This window comes from Rutidosis leptorrhynchoides, chromosome 7 (assembly GCF_046630445.1).
Source record: "Rutidosis leptorrhynchoides isolate AG116_Rl617_1_P2 chromosome 7, CSIRO_AGI_Rlap_v1, whole genome shotgun sequence".
Lineage (NCBI taxonomy): Eukaryota > Viridiplantae > Streptophyta > Magnoliopsida > Asterales > Asteraceae > Rutidosis > Rutidosis leptorrhynchoides.
This window is the reverse complement of record NC_092339.1, coordinates 97,897,526-97,923,789: the sequence shown is the minus strand read 5'-3', so window position 1 is coordinate 97,923,789 and position 26,264 is coordinate 97,897,526. Positions and strand designations below refer to the sequence as shown.

Sequence of the window (26,264 nt, the reverse complement as noted above, 5' to 3'; positions counted from 1 at the left end):
TTATTTTGATCATAAACTGTTAACCACATCACCACCTTGATCATTATCATGAAAGCACCACCATTTCCACTTTCAAACTGTAATCATACATGTACGTTGTTCGCGTTTACATCAACCAATTTATAAAGTTGTCGATTAAGGAAAACATTTTAATTGTAACTTCTGTGGATACACCCTTGTAAACACCACGACAACCCAACCCAAAACGGAAACCCATTTGTTGTTAATCGGCTACCATCAAACCTATCTATTTTTATCTCCTTTCAAGAGTACATCACCGGAGCACTAAACCACCTTAACACCACCACCATTTCTGTTACCTTATTGTTTCTGTTTTAAAATTGTGGTTGTTACTGTCCGGCCAGAATCACAACACCAAACCCATCATTTTTCTACTGCTACAAATGAGCCAAGAACCATCACCACTGTCCACTGTTTCTGCTACTACTGCAGCCCCTTGATTATGTTCGAACAACAGCTTTAGCTGCTATTATACGTTTTCTATTTACATTTCAAACACCACACAAACCATCGGACTGTTACTGCTACTTTGGTTACTATGTTAGTCGAAAATCCACCCAAAGCAAAAAAAAAAAAAATTGTTGCAGCTTCTGTTTACCAATTAGCTGCTGCAATTATTGTGTTTTCAAACTATGAATGAAAGTGTTAATAAATGACGTGATGATGATGATTTAAACGGTTAATGGTAGTGTAAGTTATTGTGATGATAATATTTAATAAGACAATGATATAGACAGTTGTTTCCTACCATTAATTAGTGAAAGAAAGCAAATAATTGGAGAAAGTGGAAACATGTAGACCCGTTTCTTTTTCTATTTCCTGTTGCCGGTTCTAGCATGGAACGAGAACATACAGCTCATATTTTTTGTTGGGCTTAATTTAAGTTACTATTGGGCTCTTGAAACAACATAGACCACGAACAGTTTTAAATTGGGCCGAGTGTTTATTTTTTTGATATAGTGTACTGCCATAATCCAATCTTCTACTTGGGCCGCCATGTTTCTATTGTTGGGCCAAGATAAGGTTTATGTTCACTGCTAGACTGAAATAGCGATGATGATGATGATGCGGATCATAGTGATGTTAATTAATAAGAATGATGATCCAACATGATAATTAAATTGGAGTAGCGAATATGATAGATGACGAGGTGATGGTTATTAGATGAGGAAGATGATAAACGAACTTGATGATGAAGTAAAGAAGATGATGATTAAGATCACAGATTATGATTATGATCATGGATTACGATTATGATTATGATTTTATGACGATAATCATAATGATATATGATGAGGACGATAGGTTTGTGATGATGACTAACGAATACGGATGATGAAGATCATAGGAAGATGATGAGTACTATTTTAAGATTGATAATGATGATAATTGAGTTTTTAAGATTAAGTAGAAAAAAAAGAAACATATGGAGCGACAGTTAAGGATGTTATCGGGTTAGCGGGACGTCGCGGGTTCAAACCCGGACTTGGGCATTTTTAAGGGCTACTTCTTGGAGGTAGTATTACTATTACCATTATTATTATTATTATTATTATTATTATTATTATTATTATTATTATTATTATTATTATTATTATTATTATTATTATTATTATTATTATTATTATTATTATTATTATTATTATTATTATTATTATTACTATTATTATTACTATTATTATTATTATTATTAATATTATTACTATTATTATTATTATTATTATTATTATTATTATTATTATTATTATTATTATTACTATTATTTTTATCACTTTTATTATTATAATTATCATTATTAACATATAACATTTTTATCATTTTATTATTAGTATTATCTTTATTATTAAAAGTATTATCATTTTTATTATTATCATTACTATTAATATTTTTTTTAACGAACAAATGTTACCTATATAAAAATATATTACAAGTCAATTAATATTACATATTAATATGTTTTTAACTAATACATTACCATTTATATTAATAAAATTTTAATTAAATTATATATCATATATTTATTATAAGCATAATTATATTTAAAAATACTAATTTTAATAAATTTTAAAATATAAGTAAACTTAGTTGATTAATTGGGATATGTGTTAATATATATGCAACTGATATAGGTTCGTGAATCCGAGGCCAACCTTGCATTGTTCAGTATCATCATATGCATATTTCTACTACAAAATATCGTATTGTGAGTTTCATTTGCTCCCTTTTTAAATGCTTTTTCAATATATATTTTTGGGACTGAGAATACATGCACTGCTTTTATAACTGTTTTACAAAATAGACACAAGTAATTGAAACTACATTCTATGGCTGGATTATCAAATCGAATATGCCCCTTTTAGTCTGGTAATCTAAGAATTAGGGAACAGACACCCTAATTGACACGAATCCTAAAGATAGATCTATCGAGCCTAACAAGCCCCATCCAAAATACCGGATGCTTTAGTACTTCGAATTTATCATGTCCGAAGGGAGTCCCGGAATGATGGGGATATTCTATATGCATCTTGTTAAGGTCAGTTACCAGGTGTTCACCATATAAATGAATTTTTATCTCTATGTAGTTTGCGAAATGCCTGATATGAGATTAAGTTTATGAGAAATTGAAATATGAAATCTTGTGGTCTATTAAAATTATGGAAATGATTGATTTCGATAAACTAATGAACTCACCAACCTTTTGGTTGACACTTGAAAGCATGTGATAATGCTAAAAACGAACATATATTTCATAGCATTATCCCTCAAGAAAAACAACCTTTTAGTTGCAATTGTTCTATTTACAAGTGATATTCGTTTAAATAATAAAAGGTGAAGACAAAAGACAGATTCGACGAATTGAAGACGCAAATGACCAAAAAGCTAAAAAGTACAAAGTACAATCCAAGTGGTTCAAATTATTGATGAGAAACGTCTAAAAATTACAAGAGTACAAGCCGTGAAACACAAAGTACAAGATATTAAATTGTACGAAAAGGCGTTCGAAAATTCGGAACCGAGACATGAACCAACTTTCAGCGCGCGACGCAATGGACCAAAAATTACAAGTCAACTATGCACACGAATATAATATAATATATAATTAATTATATATATTATTATATATTATAATTATACGCAGCCCACGTTTTGATTTCATCTATGAGCTGGATTCCAGACCTCCGCACTCGAGGAGGTGTAAAGCATAAAAGCTCAGCACTCGCGGAGATCTACAGTGAAACGTGGGCCTATAAAAGGCTGCGCATTCTGATCGATTTTATTCACTCCTTTTTCAATCTCTCTCTCACGATATATATATATATATATATATATATATATATATATATATATATATAATTTTAATTTTAATTTAAGATTAATAATAATAAGGTTATGTTAGCGAATGTTGTAAGTGTGTAAGTTGAAATTCTGTCCGTGTAACGCTACGCTATTATTAATCATTGTAAGTTATGTTCAACCTTTTTAAATTAATGTCTCGTAGCTAAGTTATTATTATGGTTATTTAAATCGAAGTAATCATGATGTTGGACTAAATATTAAAGACGGGGTTATTGGGCTTTGTACCATAATTGGGGTTTGGACAAAAGAACGACACTTGTGGAAATTAGACTATGGGCTATTAATGGGCTTTATATTTGTTTAACTGAATGATAGTTCGTTAATTTAATATAAAGATTTACAATTGGACGTAATTATAAATAACCACATACACTCGATCGGACACGATGGACGGGATATTTATAAATACTAATAATCGTTCATTTGACCGGACATGGGAATGGATTAATAGTCAATGGACTCATTAAAACAGGGGTGGATTACATGCAAGGACACTTGGTGTAATTGATAATAAAGTATTAAAACCTTATTACAGTTTAAGTCCCCAATTAGTTGGAATATTTGACTTCGGATATAAGGATAATTTGACGAGGACACTCGCACTTTATATTTATGACTGATGGACTGTTATGGACAAAAATCAGATGGACATATCGAATAATCCAGGACAAAGGACAATTAACCCATGGTAATAAATTAAAATCAACACGTCAAACATCATGATTACGGAAGTTTAAATAAGCATAATTCCTTTATTTCATATTTCATCGCACCTTTATTTACTATCATTTTATTTATTGCACTTTTAATTATCGTACTTTTTAATTATTGCAATTTTATTTATCGTCATTTTATTTATCGCACTTTAAATTATCGTACTTTAATTATCGTTATTTACTTTACGCTTTAAATTAAGTTATATTTTTTTTTACATTAGGTTTTAACTACGACTTAAGACATAAAATCGACAAACCGGTCATTAAAAGGTAAAACCCCCCTTTTATAATAATTATTACTACTTTTATTTATATATATTTATATTTTTATAATTATAGGATAAAATAATTATAGCGTTAAACTTGGCTAGTTCCCTGTGAACGAACCGAACTTACTAAAAACTACACTACTGTACAATTAGGTACACTGCCTATAAGTGTTGTAGCAAGATTTAGGTATATCCACTCTATAAATAAATAAATAACTTGTGTAAAATTGTATCGTATTTAATAGTATTTCATAATAAAAATATAACTATTTCGTATACACCTCGCATAACATCAAGTATTTTTGGCGCCGCTGCCGGGGACTTCATAAACGCCGAAAGCGAAACGCTATAAAAAAAAGATTTTTATTAGAATTTTAATATATTTTTGAAAAAATATAAGTTTTAAATATTAAAAACAAAAACATAAAAATATAAAATATATATATATATATATCTATTTAGGTGTTTTAATTAAAAAAAAGTTTATTTATTTTTTAGAATTATAAAAATCTAATAAGTAATTGTTAAAATATAAGTTTTATTTAAGTTATATTTTATAAAAACTAAAAAAAAAAAAAAAACTGAACTGGGCCAGTTTATTTTCGAAACCTAAAATAAATTTTCAATTAAAAATTAAACTGGGCCGAACTGTTTAAGCCCAACCAGCGAACCCAATATTATTAAATTCCGCACTCGCGGAGATCCTGGGCAGAAAAAAATCCGCACTCGCGGAGCCTGCCAGACTGAAACCTAGTACAGTAATTATTACGCAGTAGGGTTTTAATAATAATTATTATTAATTTATTAACCCTAATTAGGGTTTAATTATTTAATTAGTTTTAATTAATTAGTTTTAGTTTTAATTAATTTTGTATTTTAAGTTTTAATTAGTTTTATTACTTTATAAATTAGTACTTTTATAAAATAGTAATATAAAAATAATATTTTTATAAAAATTGTATTTTTATAACTTTAAGTTTTATCTTTATATTTTGTATCTTTTTATTCGTAATTGTATATTTTTCATTCGTTACTAGTTTTAAGTTATAGTTTTGCCGTAGTTATTTTTATTTCTAGATTTTTAGGCTTTACCGTAAAATTCCTTAAGTACTTTTTCTTTAGACTAAGATTTAGGTGCTTTAGAATTTTGCGGCACCGTTTTAAGATTTTAGTACTTTTTAAGTTATTGCCGTTTTGGATATAGAATTCCTTTTAAGCTTTAATACTTTTAGACTTAAGTTTTTAGAATTCTAAGTTTCGACGCTTTATTTTCTTATTTTTATTTTTCGACTGTTTGTTTTTTGACATTTGTTTTTCGACCTTTTATTTTTTGACGTTTTTCGACGCGCTCTTTTTCTTTCTTATTTCTCGACACTCTAGTTTTTTGGACATAGAATTTTCTTTATTTTCTTTAAAATTCGACGAAAAATTATTTTAAGGGGTTAAATTGATAGACATCCAAAATTTTCTGGTTCGTAGTAATACTTGGATTTGTTAGTGGCGAGTTGTGGGCTTCCGATTTAAAGGGTCCTAGCTACCTGCTGCATCTATTGGCTATTCGAAACGTGGGCAAAATCAGAAAAGTCTATTAATTTGATAACTTATATAATTTTTATTTTTATAACTAATAGGATATTCAGTGAATGCACCGAGCAAAACGTTCACCACCTTTCATACGTTCACCACCTGTAACTTGATCAAGACATCTAGCCAACATTGTCGCCGTTGATTTTTCTTTAGAATCGTCATCTAGTCGACCAAGTACTCCAATTCAAATTTCCGATAATCCATTTTTTGAGCCCGACCTCACAATTGAGAATTCGGAGGATATTCAGGGACAATTCAGAGATCCTGAACCACTAATCATTCCTCCTGAACCACAAATTACTCATCCAGAGATTGTCGAGGAAGAAACTATTAAATCAGAATCCTCTAGTGATTCAGATTCAACAAATTCAATCATGGAAAATCTGGAACCTCTAAGTATGGAAGACCGAATGAGGGCTCAACCAGATATTAATACGCCAGATTATGAAATCAAAGGACAAATACTACACATGGTAACTAATCAATGCCAATTTAGTGGTGCGCCGAAGGAAGATCCAAACGAACATCTTCGTACCTTTAATAGGATTTGTACTCTATTTAAAATCCGAGAAGTGGAGGATGAATAGATATATCTCATGTTATTTCCCTGGACTTTAAAGGGAGAAGCCAAAGATTGGTTAGAATCGTTACCTGAAGGGGCGATTGATGCATGGGATGTCTTAGTTGAAAAATTTCTTAAACAATTCTTTCCGGCATCTAAAGCCGTGAGACTTCAAGGAGAAATTGTTACGTTCACGCAGAAGCCAAATGAAACTCTATATGAGGCGTGGACAAGATTTGGAAAGTTTTTAAGAGGATGTCCGCAATATGGTTTAGACACTTATCAAATAGTACAAATATTCTACGAAGGATGCGACATCTCTACACGAAAAGACACCGATATAGTAGCTGGTGGTTCTATTATGAAGAAAACCGCAACTGAAGCTTACAAAATTGTTGATAACACTGCTTCCCACTCACATGAGTGACACCAAGAGAAAGATATCGTTAGATCATCTAAAGCGGCTAGAGCCGATTCTAGCCATGACTTTGATTCCATTTCCGCAAAGATAGATGCTGTCGAAAGACGAATGAAAAAGATGACTAAAGATATTCACTCAATACGAATTAGTTGTGAGCAGCGTGGAGGACCACATTTGACAAAAGATTGTCTCAGTATTGAACAAACAATGGAACAAAGAGAGAATGTTTCATACATGAACCAAAGGCCTGGAAATAATTATCAGGATCATTATCAACCGCCAAGACCATTCTACAATCAAAATCAGAATTATAACCGAAATGTTCCATACAACAATCAACAAGGTCCTAGCAATCAACAAGTATCTAATAATACTTACAATCAGCAAAGACCTATTTTTCCAATTAAACCACCACAAACCGATGATAAAAAGTCAAATTTAAAAGATATGATGTCAAAGCTAGTTGAATCTCAAACTCAATTTTTCAAATCTCAGAAACAAACCAATGAACAAAATGCCCAAGCATTTAGAAATCAACAAGCTTCAATTCAAAATCTAGAACAAGAAGTAAGTAACCTAGCAAGATTGATAGGTGAAAGAAAACCGGGAAGTCTACCTAGCGATACAAATGCTAACCCCCAGAATGAAACAGCTAAAGCCATTATCACAAGAAGTGGTATTACACTTAAACCACCTGAAATGCCTATAAATTCTGATGACTCTATTCCTACTACACATGCACCACAATCTGATCAAGAAAAGGAAACAGAACCGGTAGTTGAAAAGGTTAATGAAGATAACACAGTTAAGGCTAAGCCTTATGTTAAACCATACCAACTACCACTTCCTTACTCGAGTAAAATGAGAAAAGAAAGACTTGAAGCCGAGCAATCCAAATTCTTGGATATGTTTAAACAAATAAATGTAAATCTTCCTTTCATTGATGTGATTTCAGGAATGCCTAGGTATGCTAAATTCTTGAAAGATCTAATCACAAATAGAAAGAAAATGGAAGAACTCTCGGCTGTTACTATGAATGCTAATTGCTCTGCAGTACTGTTGAATAAGATACCAGAAAAATTATCTGATCCAGGAAGTTTCTGAAATGTCCCGTTCTTATTGATTAAAAACGTTCCATATTAATTGATTTCGTTGCGAGGTTTTGACCTCTATATGAGACGTTTTTCAAAGACTGCATTCATTTTTAAAACAAACCATAACCTTTATTTCATAAATAAAGGTTTAAAAAGCTTTACGTAGATTATCAAATAATGATAATCTAAAATATCCTGTTTACACACGACCATTACATAATGGTTTACAATACAAATATGTTACATCGAAATCAGTTTCTTGAATGCAGTTTTTACACAATATCATACAAACATGGACTCCAAATCTTGTCCTTATTTTAGTATGCAACAGCGGAAGCTCTTAGTATTCACCTGAGAATAAACATGCTTTAAACGTCAACAAAAATGTTGGTGAGTTATAGGTTTAACCTATATATATCAAATCGTAACAATAGACCACAAGATTTCATATTTCAATACACATCCCATACATAGAGATAAAAATTCATTCATATGGTGAACACCTGGTAACCGACATTAACAAGATGCATATTTAAGAATATCCCCATCATTCCGGGACACCCTTCGGATATGATATAAATTTCGAAGTACTAAAGCATCCGGTACTTTGGATGGGGTTTGTTAGGCCTAATAGATCTATCTTTAGGATTCGCGTCAATTAGGGTGTTTGTTGCCTAATTCTTAGATTACCAGACTTAATAAAAAGGGGCATATTCAGTTTACTAATCCAACCATAGAATGTAGTTTCAAGTACGTGTGTCTATTTTTTAAATCATTTATAAAACCTGCATGTATTCTCATCCCAAAAATATTAGATTTTAAAAGTGGGACTATAACTCACTTTCACAGATTTTTTACTTCGTCGGGAAGTAAGACTTGGTCACTGGTCGATTCACCAACCTGTAACAAATATGTACATATATATCAAAGTATGTTCAAAATATATTTACAACACTTTTAATACATTTTGATGTTTTAAGTTTATTAAGTCAGCTGTCCTCGTTAGTAACCTACAACTAGTTGTCCACAGTTAGATGTACAGAAATAAATCAATATATATTATCTTGAATCAATCCACGACTCAGTGTATACATATCCCAGTATTGATCACAACTCAAACTATATATATTTTGGAATCAACCTCAACCCTGTATAGCTAACTCCAACATTCACATATAGAGTGTCTATGGTTGTTCCGAAATATATATAGATGTGTCGACATGATAGGTCGAAACATTGTATACGTGTCTATGGTATCTCAAGATTACATAATATACAATACAAGTTGATTAAGTTATGGTTGGAATAGATTTGTTACCAATTTTCACGTAGCTAAAATGAGTAGTTTTTACCAATTTTGTTTTGCTCGTCATTTCTTCGTTTCTAATCTGTTTTGAGTGATTTAAGCGACCACGGTTTCGTATTGAACTTTAATTTATGAAACTAAACAGAAAAGGTATAGGTTTATAGTCGGAAATACAAGTTACAAGTCGTTTTTGAAAGAGGTAGTCATTTCCGTCGAAAGAACGACATCTTGATGACTGTTTTGAAAAACATACTTTCACTTTGAGTTTAACCATGATTTTTGGATATGGTTTCATGTTCATAAGAAAAATCATTTTCCCAGAAGTATAGCTTTTAAATCAAAGTTTTTCATAGTTTTAATTATCCAAACCAAAACAGCCCCCGGTTGTAACTACGACGGCGTAAATCCGATTTTATGGTGTTTATCGTGTTTCCGGGTTTTAAATCATTAAGTTAGCATATCATATAGATATAGATCATGTGTATATTTGATTTTAAAAGTGTAGTTAGAAGGATTAACTTTATTTGCGAACAAGTTTAGAATTAACTAAACTATGTTCTAGTGATTACTAGTTTACCACTTCGAATATGATAGCTTTTTATGTATGAATCAAATGATGTTATGAACATCATTACTACCTTAATTTCCTTGGATAAACCTACTGGAAAAGAGAAAAATGGATCTAGCTTCAACGGATCCTTGGATGGCTCGAAGTTCTTGAAGCAGAATCATGACACGAAAACAAGTTCAAGTAAGATCATCACTTGAAATAAGATTGTTATAGTTATAGAAATTGAACCAAAGTTTGAATATGATTATTACCTTGTATTAGAATGATAACCTACTGTAAGTAACAAAGGTTTCTTGATCTTGGATGATTACTTGGAATGGATTTAGAAAACTTGGAAGTAAACTTGCAATCTTGAAAGTATTCTTGATTTTATGAAACTAGAACTTTTGGAATTTATGAAGAACACTTAGAACTTGAAGATAGAACTTGAGAGAGATCAATTAGATGAAGAAAATTGAAGAATGAAAGTGTTTGTAGGTGTTTTTGGTCGTTGGTGTATGAATTAGATATAAAGGATATGTAATTTTGTTTTCATGTAAATAAGTCATGAATGATTACTCATATTTTTGTAATTTTATGAGATATTTCATGCTAGTTGCCAAATGATGGTTCCCACATGTGTTAGGTGACTCACATGGGCTTCTAAGAGCTGATCATTGGAATGTATATACCAATAGTACATACATCTAAAAGCTGTGTATTGTACGAGTACGAATACGGGTGCATACGAGTAGAATTGTTGATGAAACTGAACGAGGATGTAATTGTAAGCATTTTTGTTAAGTAGAAGTATTTTGATAAGTGTATTGAAGTCTTTCAAAAGTGTATGAATACATATTAAAACACTACATGTATATACATTTTAATTGAGTCGTTAAGTCATCGTTAGTCGTTACATGTAAATGTTGTTTTGAAACCTTTAGGTTAACGATCTTGTTGAATGTTGTTAACCCATTGTTTATTATAACAAATGAGATGTTAAATTGTTATATTATCATGATATTATGATATATAATATATCTTAGTATGATATATATACAGTTAAATGTCGTTACAACGATAATCGTTACATATATGTCTCGTTTCGAAATCATTAAGTTAGTAGTCTTATTTTTACATATGTATTTCATTGTTAATACACTTAATAATATATTTACTTATCATTTAACATAATTAACCAAGTGTATCAATATCTTAATATGATTCATATGTACCTAGTAAGACATTGTTATAACGATAATCGTTATATATATCGTTTTCGAGTTTCTTAAATTAATAGTCTCGTTTTTATGTATATAACTCATTGTTAAAATACCTAATGAGATACATACTTATAATAAAATCATGTTAACTATATATATAACCATATATATGTCATCGTATAGTTTTTACAAGTTTTAACGTTCGTGAATCACCGGTCAACTTGGGTGGTCAATTGTCTATATGAAACCTATTTCAATTAATCAAGTCTTAACAAGTTTGATTGCTTAACATGTTGGAAACACTTAATCATGTAAATAATAATTTCATTTAATATATATATATATATATATATATATATATATATATATATATATATATATATATATATATATAAACATGGAAAAGTTCGGGTCACTACAGTTTCACAATTCCATGTTTTCTGGGTAGTCTTAGTTCAATAGAAGCATTGGCAGACTTAGGTGCTAGTATAAATTTAATGTCGTATTCATTATACACTAAACTAGACCTTGGAGAATTGAAACCAACACGAATAAGCATACAACTAGCAGATCGATCAGTAAAATATCCTGAGGGATAATGGAGAACATGCTAGTTAAAGTTGGTACTTTAGTATTTCCAGTAGATTTTGTTATTCTGGACATGGAAGAAGATTCTCGAGTTCCTCTCATATTAGGAAGACCATTCTTATACACTAAGAAACTGACCCTAAGTATAGAGGACGAGAGTGTTACCTTTTCTATGGATAGAGCCATGCAACAACCGCAATCTGCAGATGATACATGTTATTATATTCAAACTATAGATTCACATGCAGAATTGTTAGAAGAATTTCCAGAATTACAAGGAATAGGAGAATGTTCTTTAGGAGAAGGAAATGAACCAATTGATGAAGCTGAAACGTTAGCCGCACTCATGGCTAATGAATACGAACCAACAACAGAAGAAATTCAAATGCTAAAAGAAGAAGACAGATATCGATATAAATCATCCATAGAAGAACCACCGACATTAGAGTTAAAACCACTTCCAAACCATTTGAAATATGCTTATTTACATGGTGAATCTGAATTACCTGTAATAATATCGTCTTCTCTTACGGAAAATGAAAAATCTCGACTCATTTCTGTGCTAAAAGCTCATAAACCAGCTATTGCATGGAAGATTCATGATATTAAAGGCATAAGTCCTTCGTATTGCACACATAAAATCCTTATGAAAGAAGGTCATAAAACGTATGTGCAACGCCAACGAAGACTAAATCCAAATATGCAAGATGTTGTTAAGAAAGAAATTATTAAACTGCTTGATGCAGGTTTAATTTATCCAATCTCTGATAGTCCATGGGTAAGCCCAGTTCAATGTGTACCTAAGAAGGGTGGCATCACTGTAATCACAAATGAAAAAAATGAGCTTATTCCTACAAGGACTGTAACGGGATGGCGTGTTTGTATTGATTATAGAAAATTAAATGACGCCACCAGAAAAGATCACTTTCCTTTACCTTTCATTGATCAAATGTTAGAAAGGTTGGCCGGGAATAGTTACTATTGTTTTCTTGACGGTTTTTCTGGATATTTTCAAATTCCAATAGCACCCAAGGACCAAGAGAAAATCACGTTCACGTGCCCTTATGGTACTTTTGATTACAAACGCATGCCATTTGGACTTTGCAAAGCCCCTGCAACCTTTCAAAGGTGCATGATGGCGATCTTTCACGACATGATAGAAGAATGCATGGAAGTTTTCATGGATGACTTTTCAGTCTTCGGTGATACATTTGAATCATGTCTAGTTAATCTTGAACGAATGCTTATTAGATGCGAGCAATCAAATCTAGTTCTTAATTGGGAGAAATGCCATTTCATGGTCAAAGAAGGCATCGTTCTAGGTCATAAAATTTCAAAGGAAGGAATTGAAATGGATAGAGCTAAAGTAAATGTAATTGCTAAACTTCCACATCCCACTAATGTTAGAGGAGTTAGGAGTTTTCTAGGGCATGCCGGTTTTTACCGACGTTTCATAAAAGATTTTTCTAAAATTGCCACTCATATGAATAAACTCCTAGAAAAGGATGCTCCATTCATATTTTCGGATGAATGCATCAAATCTTTTAATATACTTAAATAAAAACTCACTAATGCGCCGATCATGATAACTTCAAATTGGAATCTACCATTCGAACTTATGTGCGATGCAAGTGATTTTGCAATGGGAGCCGTTTTAGGACAAATGATTGAAAAGCGATTTCAACCTATGTATTATGCTAGTAAGACGTTACAAGGATCACAAACTAATTACACAACTACTGAAAAAGAACTCCTTGCTATTGTCTTTGCTTTTGACAAATTTCGTTCATATCTAGTTCTAGCTAAAATGGTGGTGTATACCGACCATTCTGCTCTTAGATACCTATTTTCGAAACAAGATGCCAAACCAAGATAAATCTGTTGGATCTTACTCTTACAAGAGTTCGATATTGAAATCCGAGATAAAAAGGGAGCAGAAAATCTCGCCGCTGATCATCTTTCTCGTCTAGAAAATCCCGAATTAGAAGTTCTAAATGAATCGGCCATACAAGACAACTTTCCTGATGAATATCTATTGAAGATAGATTATAATGAAATTCCATAGTTTGCAGACTATGCAAACTACTTAGTATGTGGATTCCTTGAAAAAAGGTTGTCGTACTAAAAACGAAAGAAATTCTTTAGTGATATAAAACACTATTTCTGGGAAGATCCACATTTGTTTAAAAGTTGTCCCGATGGAATAATACGCCGATGTGTATTTGGAGATGAAGCTAGTCAAATCTTAAACCATTGTCACACATGACCAACAGGAGGGCATTATAGGCCTCAACTTACAGCAAGAAAAGTTTACGATGCTGGATTCTATTGGCCTACAATTTTCAAAGACGCACACCTTCTTTGCAAATCCTGTGATGCATGTCAAAGGGCCAGAAAAATAAGTCAACGTGATGAAATGCCACAAAATGTCATTCAAGTATGTGAAGTATTTGACGTTTGGGGTATTGACTTTATGGGTCCATTTCCAAAATCTCATAATAATCTCTACATTCTCGTTGCCATTGATTATGTATCTAAATGGGCGGAAGCACAAGCTCTCCCGACTAAAGATGCACGAGTTGTAGTCAACTTCTTAAAACGTCTTTTTGCAAGGTTCAGAACACTGAGAGCTTTAATAAGTGATCGGGGTACTCATTTTTGTAATAATCAACTTGAGAAAGTTCTTAAAAGATATGGAATAACTCATAAAATCTCCACTGCTTATCATCCACAAACAAGTGGAAAAGTTTAAAATACTAACCGATCTTTAAAACGTATTCTAGAGAAAATCGTAGGATCAAATCCGAAGGAATGGTCCATGAAATTGGAGGATGCACTCTGGGCTTTTAGAACAGCCTACAAAACTCCAATTGGTACCACACCTTTTAGACTCGTTTACGAAAAAGCATGTCACCTTCCAGTAGAAATTGAACACAAAGCATTTTGGGCTTTGAAGACGTGTAATCTTGATTTACATGAAGCCGAACGTTTACAATTAAGTCAACTAAACGAATTAGAAGAATTGAGACATGAAGCATACGAAAATTCGTTAATCTATAAAGAAAGAATGAAGAAATGGCATGATAAAAGAATCAGAAGTTCAAAAGAATTTAAAGAAGGAGACAGAGTTCTTCTTTTCAATTCACGATTCAAGCTATTTCCTGGAAAATTGAAATCTAGATGGTCTGGACCATTCATAGTCAAAAGAGTTTTCCCATATGGAACAGTAGAGTTAATAAATTCAAATGGGATTGAATTTAAAGTTAATGGTCACAGAGTTAAACATTACATAGATAGTCCAATGGAAGTTGAAGATGAAGTTAATCACAATTTCGACACCACAGCTAACTAAGTGTGGGAAGATTAAAATCTTTTTAGGGTAATATGTATTTCTGTTAGAGTTCGATTTTCTGTTTTCGTGTAGTTCTCAAAAATGGAATCCGCATGGTCTTTCCCTAGCAGACCCTAAAGAACTAGTCTTCTCCCTCCATTCTGAATTTTTATTTCTTTTAGGTTTTACGAGATGAAGAATTCCTTTGATCTGAACCATGGTCTACTACTACACGCTATGATTACTAAACGTAATAATAACATCTTCCCGATTGAACTGGTATCATTCGTAAGAGGAAAAATGGACGAAGTGAGGAAAGAACTCAGGAAAGATCATCTTAAGATACATTTTGGTAAAGGAAAATCAAAATCCGCAACAAAAAGAAGAGCACGACATCTCGAAAGATGTCATAAATGCGGAAAATGGTCACATGAAGGTAAATGTTCGAACAATCAAACATATTCAAATACTGAATTTGTTACTCTATGCAGAGAAGGACCGTTCATATGTTTAGAAGAAAAGTTATTGAAGAATCGAGGTTACGCCTACGTAGCTATGGAAAACCAAATCACACGACTCTCCTATGAGTCGGCTAAAGCTGGTCTCTGAGAATTCTATCTCATAGGTAAGTATGTACAGTTTTTATTTTTTTTATTTATTGCTTTTAACCTTTTGATAATAAACGCTGAATCGTTCGCTATAAAGTATTAAATTGATATTCAATAAAATTAGGTATGCGAAACCGAAATTATTGATATCATACAAAAATTTATTACATCACTGCGAAATTTACCGTTTATTCTTAAGGTATAAATATCTTTAATCAATCAATCTAAAATATTTAAAAAATTCGTCAGGAGTAAAACTAGGTAATATAGCCGAAATTACTTTACCCAAAAGAGGGGCGTATATTTTTGATAATATTTGATAGAATAAAGTGGGATAAAAGACCAAAAAGATTTTTAATTTTATTTTTACCTTGTTTTTAAAAATTAATATATAAATATTAAATTAATATTGTAAATTTTTAAAATCAATATATTTAAGTTTGTAAATATTTTAAAAACTAATATTTTCAATATAAGTTTGTAAAATTAAAAAATATTAATTATATTTAAATGAAGTTTTAATTTTATGCATTTTAAATTTAAGTTTGGTGTGAATAAAAAAAACAAAAATGTACTTTATTTCATTAAGTTAAAAATGTGATTTCTAAAAATTCGTCGTGAGTTGAAGACTAGGTCGTTGAACCAAAATTGCTTTACCCGAGGGCGGAACGAGAAATTTTGTTATCATTATTTTTAATCTTATTGATTTAAAGTATGCCAAAAACATTTAAAAAATCTAAAAATCTTTGCTTTTAAAACAAACGCTTTAAAATGACAAATTTTAAAATTTTGTCGAGAGACGGACTAGGACACTGATCCGAAAGGCCCTAATTCTTAAAAGAAACAAATTTTTAAAATTTATTAATTTATGTTTTATTAGTTAAAGGTTTTTTTATTAAAAAAACGGCACTCGCGGTACTTGATAGGGACCCACATCCGCACTCGCGGAGGTTGTAAAACTCAGAAGGGTTAACTGGTCGAACAGACCAGTCCCCAACACACCCACACCCATATTTTCTGCGAAAAACACACACAAAACGCTCTCAAATTCGAAATTTTTCACCGTTAAACATCAAATTTTTTGCTAAAATCATGTTGAGAAGGATCCTACCAAGAAGTTTCTCAAGGAGATCGGTAATTTCTACATCTAAACACTCTTTAATTCGGATTTTTAGTGTTCTTGAATAAATTTATACCTAATTTAATTTTGATGATTTCTAGTTTAATTATGCTCAAATTGTTTGTGTATTATGCTTGTATAACCTAGATTGATGCTATTTAACATGATTAGAAGCCTTAAACTTCAAATTTTGAGTAATCTAGGGTTTGTGTTCTTGAGCGAAATTGGGGCTTTTTGATATAAATGTGTTATGGCCGAATTTTGTTGTTAGTTTATACTAAATTGAGTAGTGTAACATGTTTAGGTTGCTAAATGATCAAAACATTGATCCTAAACATGATTTTTAAGTATTAAAGTAGACTTTTTGAGTCAAAAATGCATGAACTCAATTTAATTGATATGAATGCCATTTGAAACTTGTTTAATTGCTAGTAATGATTATTTTGACATGCTATTTGAGATAAAAGCTAAAGAACATTGTATACATTTTCATATATGTTTATTTATAAAAGTGTAGAATTGTTAATATTGTGAAAATGCATATAAAGTTTAAAATGGATTAAACATGTCTTTATGATTGTTTTGATTTATGATTTTGCTAACACTAATGCATATTTGGATGCACAAAAATTGTGTTTAATGTGTTTTGCAGACTGAAAGGGGTGAATCTTCATCCGCATCTCAGGCTCACAATGCTCCTCCTGAGAATGCAGAAGAATAGGAGATTAACGACCAATATAGACAAAATCTACCGCATCAATTCATTTCATATTCAAATATAGAATTGGCATATTTACATCCTAATTTAAGGTTTGACCGACATTGGATAGATTATCCAAAATACCAGAGGAACTTGCACACCCTTCAGTCTAATGTTGTTGAAGTACCCAGAATAATAGATTGGGAACCGTTAGAAACAGTGGGATTGGCCAATCCAATAAGAGAATTACTTACACAAAGGTATGGTAATTCTACTTTTAATGATTGGGAACGTTTGTTTAATATACGTAGGCGTGTATATAGAGAATGGTGTGTGGAATTATTATGTAGTGTTGAAATAAATGATCGGATAGCTACCTTAACCGATCGTAGTTTTATTAGATTTTTATTAGGAGGTGTGATGCGCCATATGTTTCTACTAGACATGGCTCAGGCTTTGTGTATATATACGCCTGAGGAACTAGCATCTACTGATTGTCAAAGGTTGATAGTTAATGGTAGGAGGGTTGATGAAAATTTTGATATGAATGGAATATGGAGTAGAATGACTAGGCATAACTGATTTCGTGGGGGGAATAACTCTTATACTGATATTGATAGAGCTGAGCTAAGAGTAATCCATAGGTTCTTAGCAAACTCGATTACACAACGAGGTAAGAACAAAGAGAAAGTAAATGAGAATGATTTATTTTATCTCATGTGTATTCGAGACCCACAGAGCGCTGTTAGTATACCTTATTGTGTGGGTTATTATTTATCGGCTATGGTTAGGAGTATACAGCCTAATGGTATAATAGGAGGTGGTATCTTTGTTACTTTAATTGCTGAGTATCTCGGTGTCGATAGAAGTCAGGGGGGATTAATAGTTGCAGCACCAGAACCCCGTGATACAATTGGTTTGAAAGTATATCATGGTGCTAAGGTTTTAAAGAAACGACATAATGCTGCAGCACCATATGATGGCCAGCATCCACAGGTCAAAAGAGATCAGCAGCAAGGTAATGCGGGAGGGGGGAATCAGATGACAGAAATGCAAATTTTTATGGCTCAACATGAGTATGAAATGGCTAGACAACGAGCATTTCAAGATTGGCAGTATCATCAAAACCAAATCATAAGTCATTGTGTACACATAAATACAAACTACATTCCTACTCCAATGCCCGTATTTCCTCCCTGGACTATACAGACCCGACCACCGTACCCTACATATGACCCAGTTCAAGCATTCTACAGCACATACGGCTATGAATGGGATCCCTACTGGCACCATCCTCATTAACCCTAATTTTCTTTTATGCCTATTTTTATTTATTTGGTAACTTGTAATTTTATACTTTTAATATTTCTTTTGATACTATAATAGTTTTTATAAATTTCTAACTTTTATTATTAGATTTTTAATAATTTTTGAATGTGGGTTGATATTCCCAACTTCAAAAATATGTATATATATGTTTGTGGTTTATCTCATATACAAAACAGGGTAAAACATCGCATTTTCAAAGACTGGCATTAAGTTCAGCAAAAGCAACTAATTTTGACGACAAGATGCAAAATATATGTGAAATAACAACTGCAAGAATGAACAAATGATGTGCACCATTTATCATTCAACATAAACAACAATATGTTTGGAAACTTTGGTAAAATTTAATCATTTTTCTACGCTAATCACCTTCAATAATTTAAATTGTTACTGATTTCTTGCAAATGAGGGCATTGCAAGATCTTAAGTGTGGGAAGTGGTTAAATTCTTTCGGATTTTTAAAATTTTAAATTTAAACACTTGGTTACCATTAAAAATACAAGTAACGCAGTAGTTATATTAGAATCTAGTACTCTCTGATAATAAAGAACAGCCCTAGTCTTATATACTGACTACCTAATTCTAGTAAAATTTTTCAAAATTTTTAACTAAATGAACTCAAAATCATGTTTATACATATTTATGAACGATAAAACTAGGTGTTAACACCGAAATTATTGTTATCTCGGAAAGGACATAAATTGAGAAACAACCCAAAATGCTTGAATTCATTTAAAATGGAATAGAGGAAAATAAAAAGGCAAAGAAAGGAAAATAAAAGCTAAGTGTGGGAAAAATTTACCAAGTTATTTAGAACATATATTACATATTTTTGTATAAATAATTAAAGATACTTTTGTTTTGAACAATATTAATCAGTTTTACCCAGTTTATTGTAATATAAATAGAATTTAAAAGGAAGTAAAGTCTTCCGAGAAAAAGACCCGCGCTTTTTGATTTAGGTCAGGAAGTTGTCGTCCAGACCAGTTGTAGAGTCTACGAAAAACCTTGAAAAGTTTTCTTGAAAATCAGCTGGAAATCCACGGACTTCAGCATCAAACTGGGTCGCCAAGTGGTCAGACTTATCCTAACCATGAGAGGATCTGTCTCGTACAATGGGGGGCACCATGCAAATTAGCTTATAAGACTAATGAATCAGATCTCCAGAAAGGATAATCTCCTTAAAGATCAAAAATCAGCTTTTAAGACTGATATTACTCAATCCTTGAGATTGACCTTAAAGATTGAGAATTCAAACTCATGAAATTCGATGATATCTAAACTCGAGCTTGAACGAGAAAATATTTTGATCAAATTAAAACCGATTTATTTTCTGAAAACCCATTTTCAATGCGTTCATTACCATTGAACGTAAAATCCTAGGAATTCACCTGGAATTCATTAGGTCACCTGAACCAAATCGGGTGTCAACCGTAAGAACGGTGGTAGCATAGCATGGTCAAAGACATGACCTTGTGCCAGACTGAAAAACTATAGGGTGATCTTTACTATTGCTCCTACAAAGGATAGTAATTGCATCCGACACGATATAGACCATAATCAAAAGCATGTCACGGGACATTGCCTTAACAGTTGCTTATTCAACGCTTTCCTTTACAACCGGACGGTAGTTTACCGAAAGGTAATATACGGAGCAAGTATACTGGACGTGTTACTTTCCCAATACAAGATTAGCAAGTGGGTTACACAAAACCATATGTTTTGAGCTAAAATTTTCAAATTTGAAACCCACAAAAACAATTTGCAAACACCGGTGAAGGGTTATTCCGGAAAACTGATCTAGGGTAAAAGCTAGATTGAATTTTCAAAAAGATCAAATGTTTTCATAAAGATCCAATTTCCTTAAAGGATCTAAATTTTTATAGTCATGTGGGACTGTAAACCACAACGTTACTACCATTGTTCATACCGCCGTATTAAAATCATTGATGTACAAAGTGTGAAGAATAAAGAAGTGATTCTAGTAAAGTTATAGTCAAGTTCTATATTGCTTGAGGACAAGCAACGCTCAAGTGTGGGAATATTTGATAATGCTAAAAACGAACATATATTTCATAGCATTATCCCTCAAGAAAAACAAGCTTTTAGTTGCAATTGTTCTATTTACAAGTGATATTCGTTTAAATAATAAAAGGTGAAGACAAAAGACAGATTCGACGAATTGAAGACGCAAATGACCAAAAAGCTAAAAAGTACAAAGTACAATCCAAGTGGTTCAAATTATTGATGAGAAACGTCTAAAAATTACAAGAGTACAAGCCGTGAAACACAAAGTACAAGATATTAAATTGTACGAAAAGGCGTTCGAAAATTCGGAACCGAGACATGAACCAACTTTCAGCGCGCGACGCAATGGACCAAAAATTACAAGTCAACTATGCACACGAATATAATATAATATATAATTAATTATATATATTATTATATATTATAATTATACGCAGCCCACGTTTTGATTTCATCTATGAGCTGGATTCCAGACCTCCGCACTCGCGGAGGTGTAAAGCATAAAAGCTCAGCACTCGCAGAGATCTACAGTGAAACGTGGGCCTATAAAAGGCCACGCATTCTGATCGATTTTATTCACTCCTTTTTCAATCTCTCTCTCACGATATATATATATATATATATAATTTATAATTTTAATTTTAATTTAAGATTAATAATAATAAGGTTATGTTAGCGAATGTTGTAAGTGTGTAAGTCGAAATTCTGTCCGTGTAACGCTACGCTATTATTAATCATTGTAAGTTATGTTCAACCTTTTTAAATTAATGTCTCGTAGCTAAGTTATTATTATGCTTATTTAAATCGAAGTAATCATGATGTTGGACTAAATATTAAAGACGGGGTTATTGGGCTTTGTATCATAATTGGAGTTTGGACAAAAGAACGACACTTGTGGAAATTAGACTATGGGCTATTAATGGGCTTTATATTTGTTTAACTGAATGATAGTTCGTTAATTTAATATAAAGATTTATAATTGGACGTAATTATAAATAACCACATACACTCGATCGGACACGATGGGCGGGATATTTATAAATACTAATAATCGTTCATTTGACCGGACACGGGAATGGATTAATAGTCAATGGACTCATTAAAACAGGGGTGGATTACATGCAAGGACACTTGATGTAATTGATAATAAAGTATTAAAACCTTATTACAGTTTAAGTCCCCAATTAGTTGGAATATTTGACTTCGGATATAAGGATAATTTGACGAGGACACTCGCACTTTATATTTATGACTGATGGACTGTTATGGACAAAAACCAGATGGACATATCGAATAATCCAGGACAAAGGACAATTAACCCATGGTAATAAATTAAAATCAACAAGTCAAACATCATGATTACGGAAGTTTAAATAAGCATAATTCCTTTATTTCATATTTCATCGCACTTTTATTTACTGTCATTTTATTTATTGCACTTTTAATTATCGTACTTTTTAATTATCGCAATTTTATTTATCGTCATTTTATTTATCGCACTTTAAATTATCGTACTTTAATTATCGTTATTTACTTTACGCTTTAAATTAAGTTATATTTTTTTTTTTACATTAGGTTTTAACTAAGACTTAAGACATAAAATCGACAAACCGGTCATTAAATGGTAAAACCCCCCTTTTATAATAATTATTACTACTTTTATTTATATATATTTATATTTTTATAATTATAGGATAAAATAATTATAGCGTTAAACTTGGCTAGTTCCCTGTGGACGAACCGGACTTACTAAAAATTACACTACTGTACGATTAGGTACACTGCCTATAAGTGTTGTATCAAGGTTTAGGTATATCCACTCTATAAATAAATAAATAACTTGTGTAAAATTGTATCGTATTTAATAGTATTTCGTAATAAAAATATAACTATTTCGTATACACCTCGCATAACATCAGCATGTTTATTCTCAGGTATGAAAGAAATCTTCCACTGTACATTTGCTCATTTTAGAGATATTACTTGGAGTCATTCATGACATATTTCAAAAGACGTTGCATTCGAGTCGTTGAGTTCATCAAGATTAATATTAAGTCAATTATAGTTTGATATATTATGAAATGGTATGCATGCCATCAACTTTCGATGTAATGAAAGTTTGTCTTTTTTAAAAACGAATGCAATGTTTGTAAAATGTATCATATAGAGGTCAAGTACCTCGCGATGTAACCAAAGGTAATGTATTCGTCCAGATGGATTAGGACGGGTCACTACACATCAGACCTTGCTTTCTTTAATCTTCTAAATTTTTTACTCTCCTAAGTAATTTTGAACAGAAAACCATAACAAACTGAAAAAATATGTACCTATTATTAAAGAACCATCTAGGTTTTGAATTGAAAATAACAAATTAGATCATGAGACTTACGGTTTTTGACTTCGGTCTCAGCTTTTAGTGATATTATGTGTGTTGCGTCAGAGTCACCAATTTCGACAACACTTAATGGAAAGCTAAACCATCGTCTAATCAATCTTGTATCTCAGTTGCATAATCCCATAAATTGAAATAAAAATACATAATTTCACAACAAAGACAAACCTGGACGAATTTTGTTTGGCTGGTATTCATTAACAACCTCAATTGTGTTACCCAGTGATCAAATATCATCGATGTAAACCGATTTTTTCTTTGTTTTTTGATCTGGTGTCAGATCAACAGCTTAGCGGATTGATGATGATTTGATCTATATCATAAACTGATTAATCTTCATGTTTATCATTCTAACGGATCGAAATTTGGGACGAAACCTTTAGAGTTGAATTTGATTATGGTCGACGATTTGAGAGAGTAAGTTAGGGATTTTTTAGGGAGAAGTATAGGGTTTTTTTATTTTCTCCCGTCCTTTTTTAATCCTAAGGGTATTATAGTCTGATTAGTGTTAATGTTGTAGATTATGAGGTCATAATCATAATATGGAGATTTCAATGGTCTAGATTAAAGGGTTATTTAAGAATGGAAGGCTAGGATTAGTAGTTTAAATTTAAGATGATCTATTTTTAGGTTTGTTATTATAATATAAAGAGATGATGTTGTAGGAATCTTTAAATTTGAAGCTCAATAGAGAAAAAGTTGAGAACCCGTGGTTTGTTTTCGGTATCTTGTATGCCAGAGCTCTTAGTGCGTGGTTTCGTCTAAAATTCCCTCATTTAACATGTGGAAGTCTTGCTAGTTCGGGCGTAGTTCATGCGATTCTTGACTTTTATCAATACGATCAACAGGTGAATAAAACACTTTTTTACTTTATTTTTAAGGATTTTGCTAACGACAGCCCTAAAGGTTGTCGTTAACACGCTTATAACACTTGTATAGAGTAGTTGGTTATTACCTTTATGGTGGTGGTTACCTGATTGTACAAGTGTTTTATGCGCTTTAACGATATCCCTTAGGGCTGTTGTTAGCAAAATTCTATTTTTAGTTTCATAGTTATTTATTATTCCATCGTTTTGAGATTATATTAAATGTGACAGATGGGTGAGTCGACCGGGCCGGTAAAGCTATTTTACAAGAAGTTACTCAATTAGTTGAAAAGCAGCTCGATTCAAACGGTGAAGCAATCAAGACTAAATTTGGTGCTAACGCGGTATATGTTTTGTAGTTTCTTTTTAAAATTTTGCTTAGATGCGTGAATTTGTTAATGATTTTATAATAATATACGATTTCAGTTAAAAGTCGATGGTGACTTCATGTATTATCTGGCTGATGCTGCAGCTGTTGCCGTAAGTTTGTTATATTATTTTTATTCTTATATTTAATTTTTGCTTAATGTATTATGTTTCAACAAATACTTTTGAATTTTTTGCAGATTCAGTATGGAAATCCAGATAAACTTTGCACCCCGATGATTAACGCTAAGAAGGCCGGAGAGTATCTAGTGGTGAATATTTATTTTTTTATTTTATTTTGTTGAAACGTTAAGCCAATTGAGTTCTTTTTTAATTAAGCGATATTGGTGCAGGATGCGTATGCAAAATATGTAAACGAATATTATGTCGGTAGCTTTGGAGTTAACATCGAGTCGTATACTCAAGAATACCTGAAAAACACTAGTAGTGGGGACCGTTTATGGTGGTTTCAAGTGTGTACCGAAGTTGCATATTTTCAAACGGCACCTGCTAATGATAGTATACGCTCTTCAAAGATCGACTTAAGGCATGTACATACACAACTTGACTTTAGATTATTCGAAAGATGACTTGTGGTTAGTCAAAAATATGATTTTTCGTATGTAACAGGTATCATTTGGATTTATGCAAAAATGTTTTTGGAGAAGGTTTGGCCACGTGACTAACTGAAACGTCTGCACGCAGGTTCAAAGATAGTTTTTACAAACGGATCACAAGATCCATGGCGACATGCATCCAAACAAGTATCGTCTCCAAATAGTATGTCCTAATCTTTGATTGTTTCCTTTACGGTTTCCAACTAAAAAACCAGACCTCGTATGATTTATTTTATGTTTTGTAGTGCCATCATACATTGTCAATTGTCAAAATTGTGGCCATGGAAGTGATCTTAGAGGATGCCCCCAGTCTCCTTTAGTTCCCGAAGGTTAGTTTGTAAACTTGTTCAAACCTCGGGATTACTCGGTCAACATCGGTCAAAGTCAAACTTGGTCAACATCCGAGTCAGAGTTTCCAAGTATAACTTTAATATTGATTGATATTCCTGAAACAATGTTGATGAATTTCGGAATATATATTGAAATGCAGGAAATTCAAAAAATTGTAGTAACCCTGATGCGGTTAATAAAGTGAGGCAACAGATGATAGAACAGATAGACTTGTGGCTGTCTCAATGCCATTCTACTGGTAGGAGTTCGATGTAGATATGAAGTAATGTATGTATATATAGTTGCTATTATCGTGTAATCTATCGGATTGGTTGTTTCATGTGCCATAATCGCGAAGAATTATATTATGTTTATGCTCCAAATCTTTAATAAGTTCCATGTCTTTTTTATTACATACTGTCGACTTGTTGAGTTGTGTTGGTCTATAGTCTATGCCATCTTTTTAAATATAGTACGAGTGAATAGCCTATTTGAAGATCTTGCAAAGTTACCAAGCTTTAAGATTACTCATATTGGGGTAATCATCTATTGGATTTGTTCGGTTTAGTTTGTTCGGTTTTGAAATTTTTGTAAGCAAAACCGAAAAACCAACCCAAACTGAGTTCAAATTATCGAAACTGAAAGGCGAATTTGAATTTGATTCGGTTTTGGTTAAAACGGTAAGAAACTTATAATTTAATCAAAATAATCATAAAGATTGATTTTGAATTTGAGTTTAGATTTTTTGAAATCGGTATGTGGTCTATATATTAAGAATAGAGAAAATTGCGCGGTTGGTCCCTGTGGTTTACATGAAATGGGGTGTTTGGTCCCTGAACTTCATTTTCGGGGTTGTTGGTCCCTGTGGTTTTCAAAACGCGTG

General features: G+C 32.0%; 1 pseudogene; it reads left to right on the top strand.

Moving 5' to 3' along the window:
- The window catches only part of LOC139859466 (probable serine protease EDA2), an 83,358-nt pseudogene extending 57,583 nt beyond the window's left edge, over positions 1 to 25,775 (top strand).
- Positions 25,776 to 26,264: the final 489 nt, after the last annotated feature.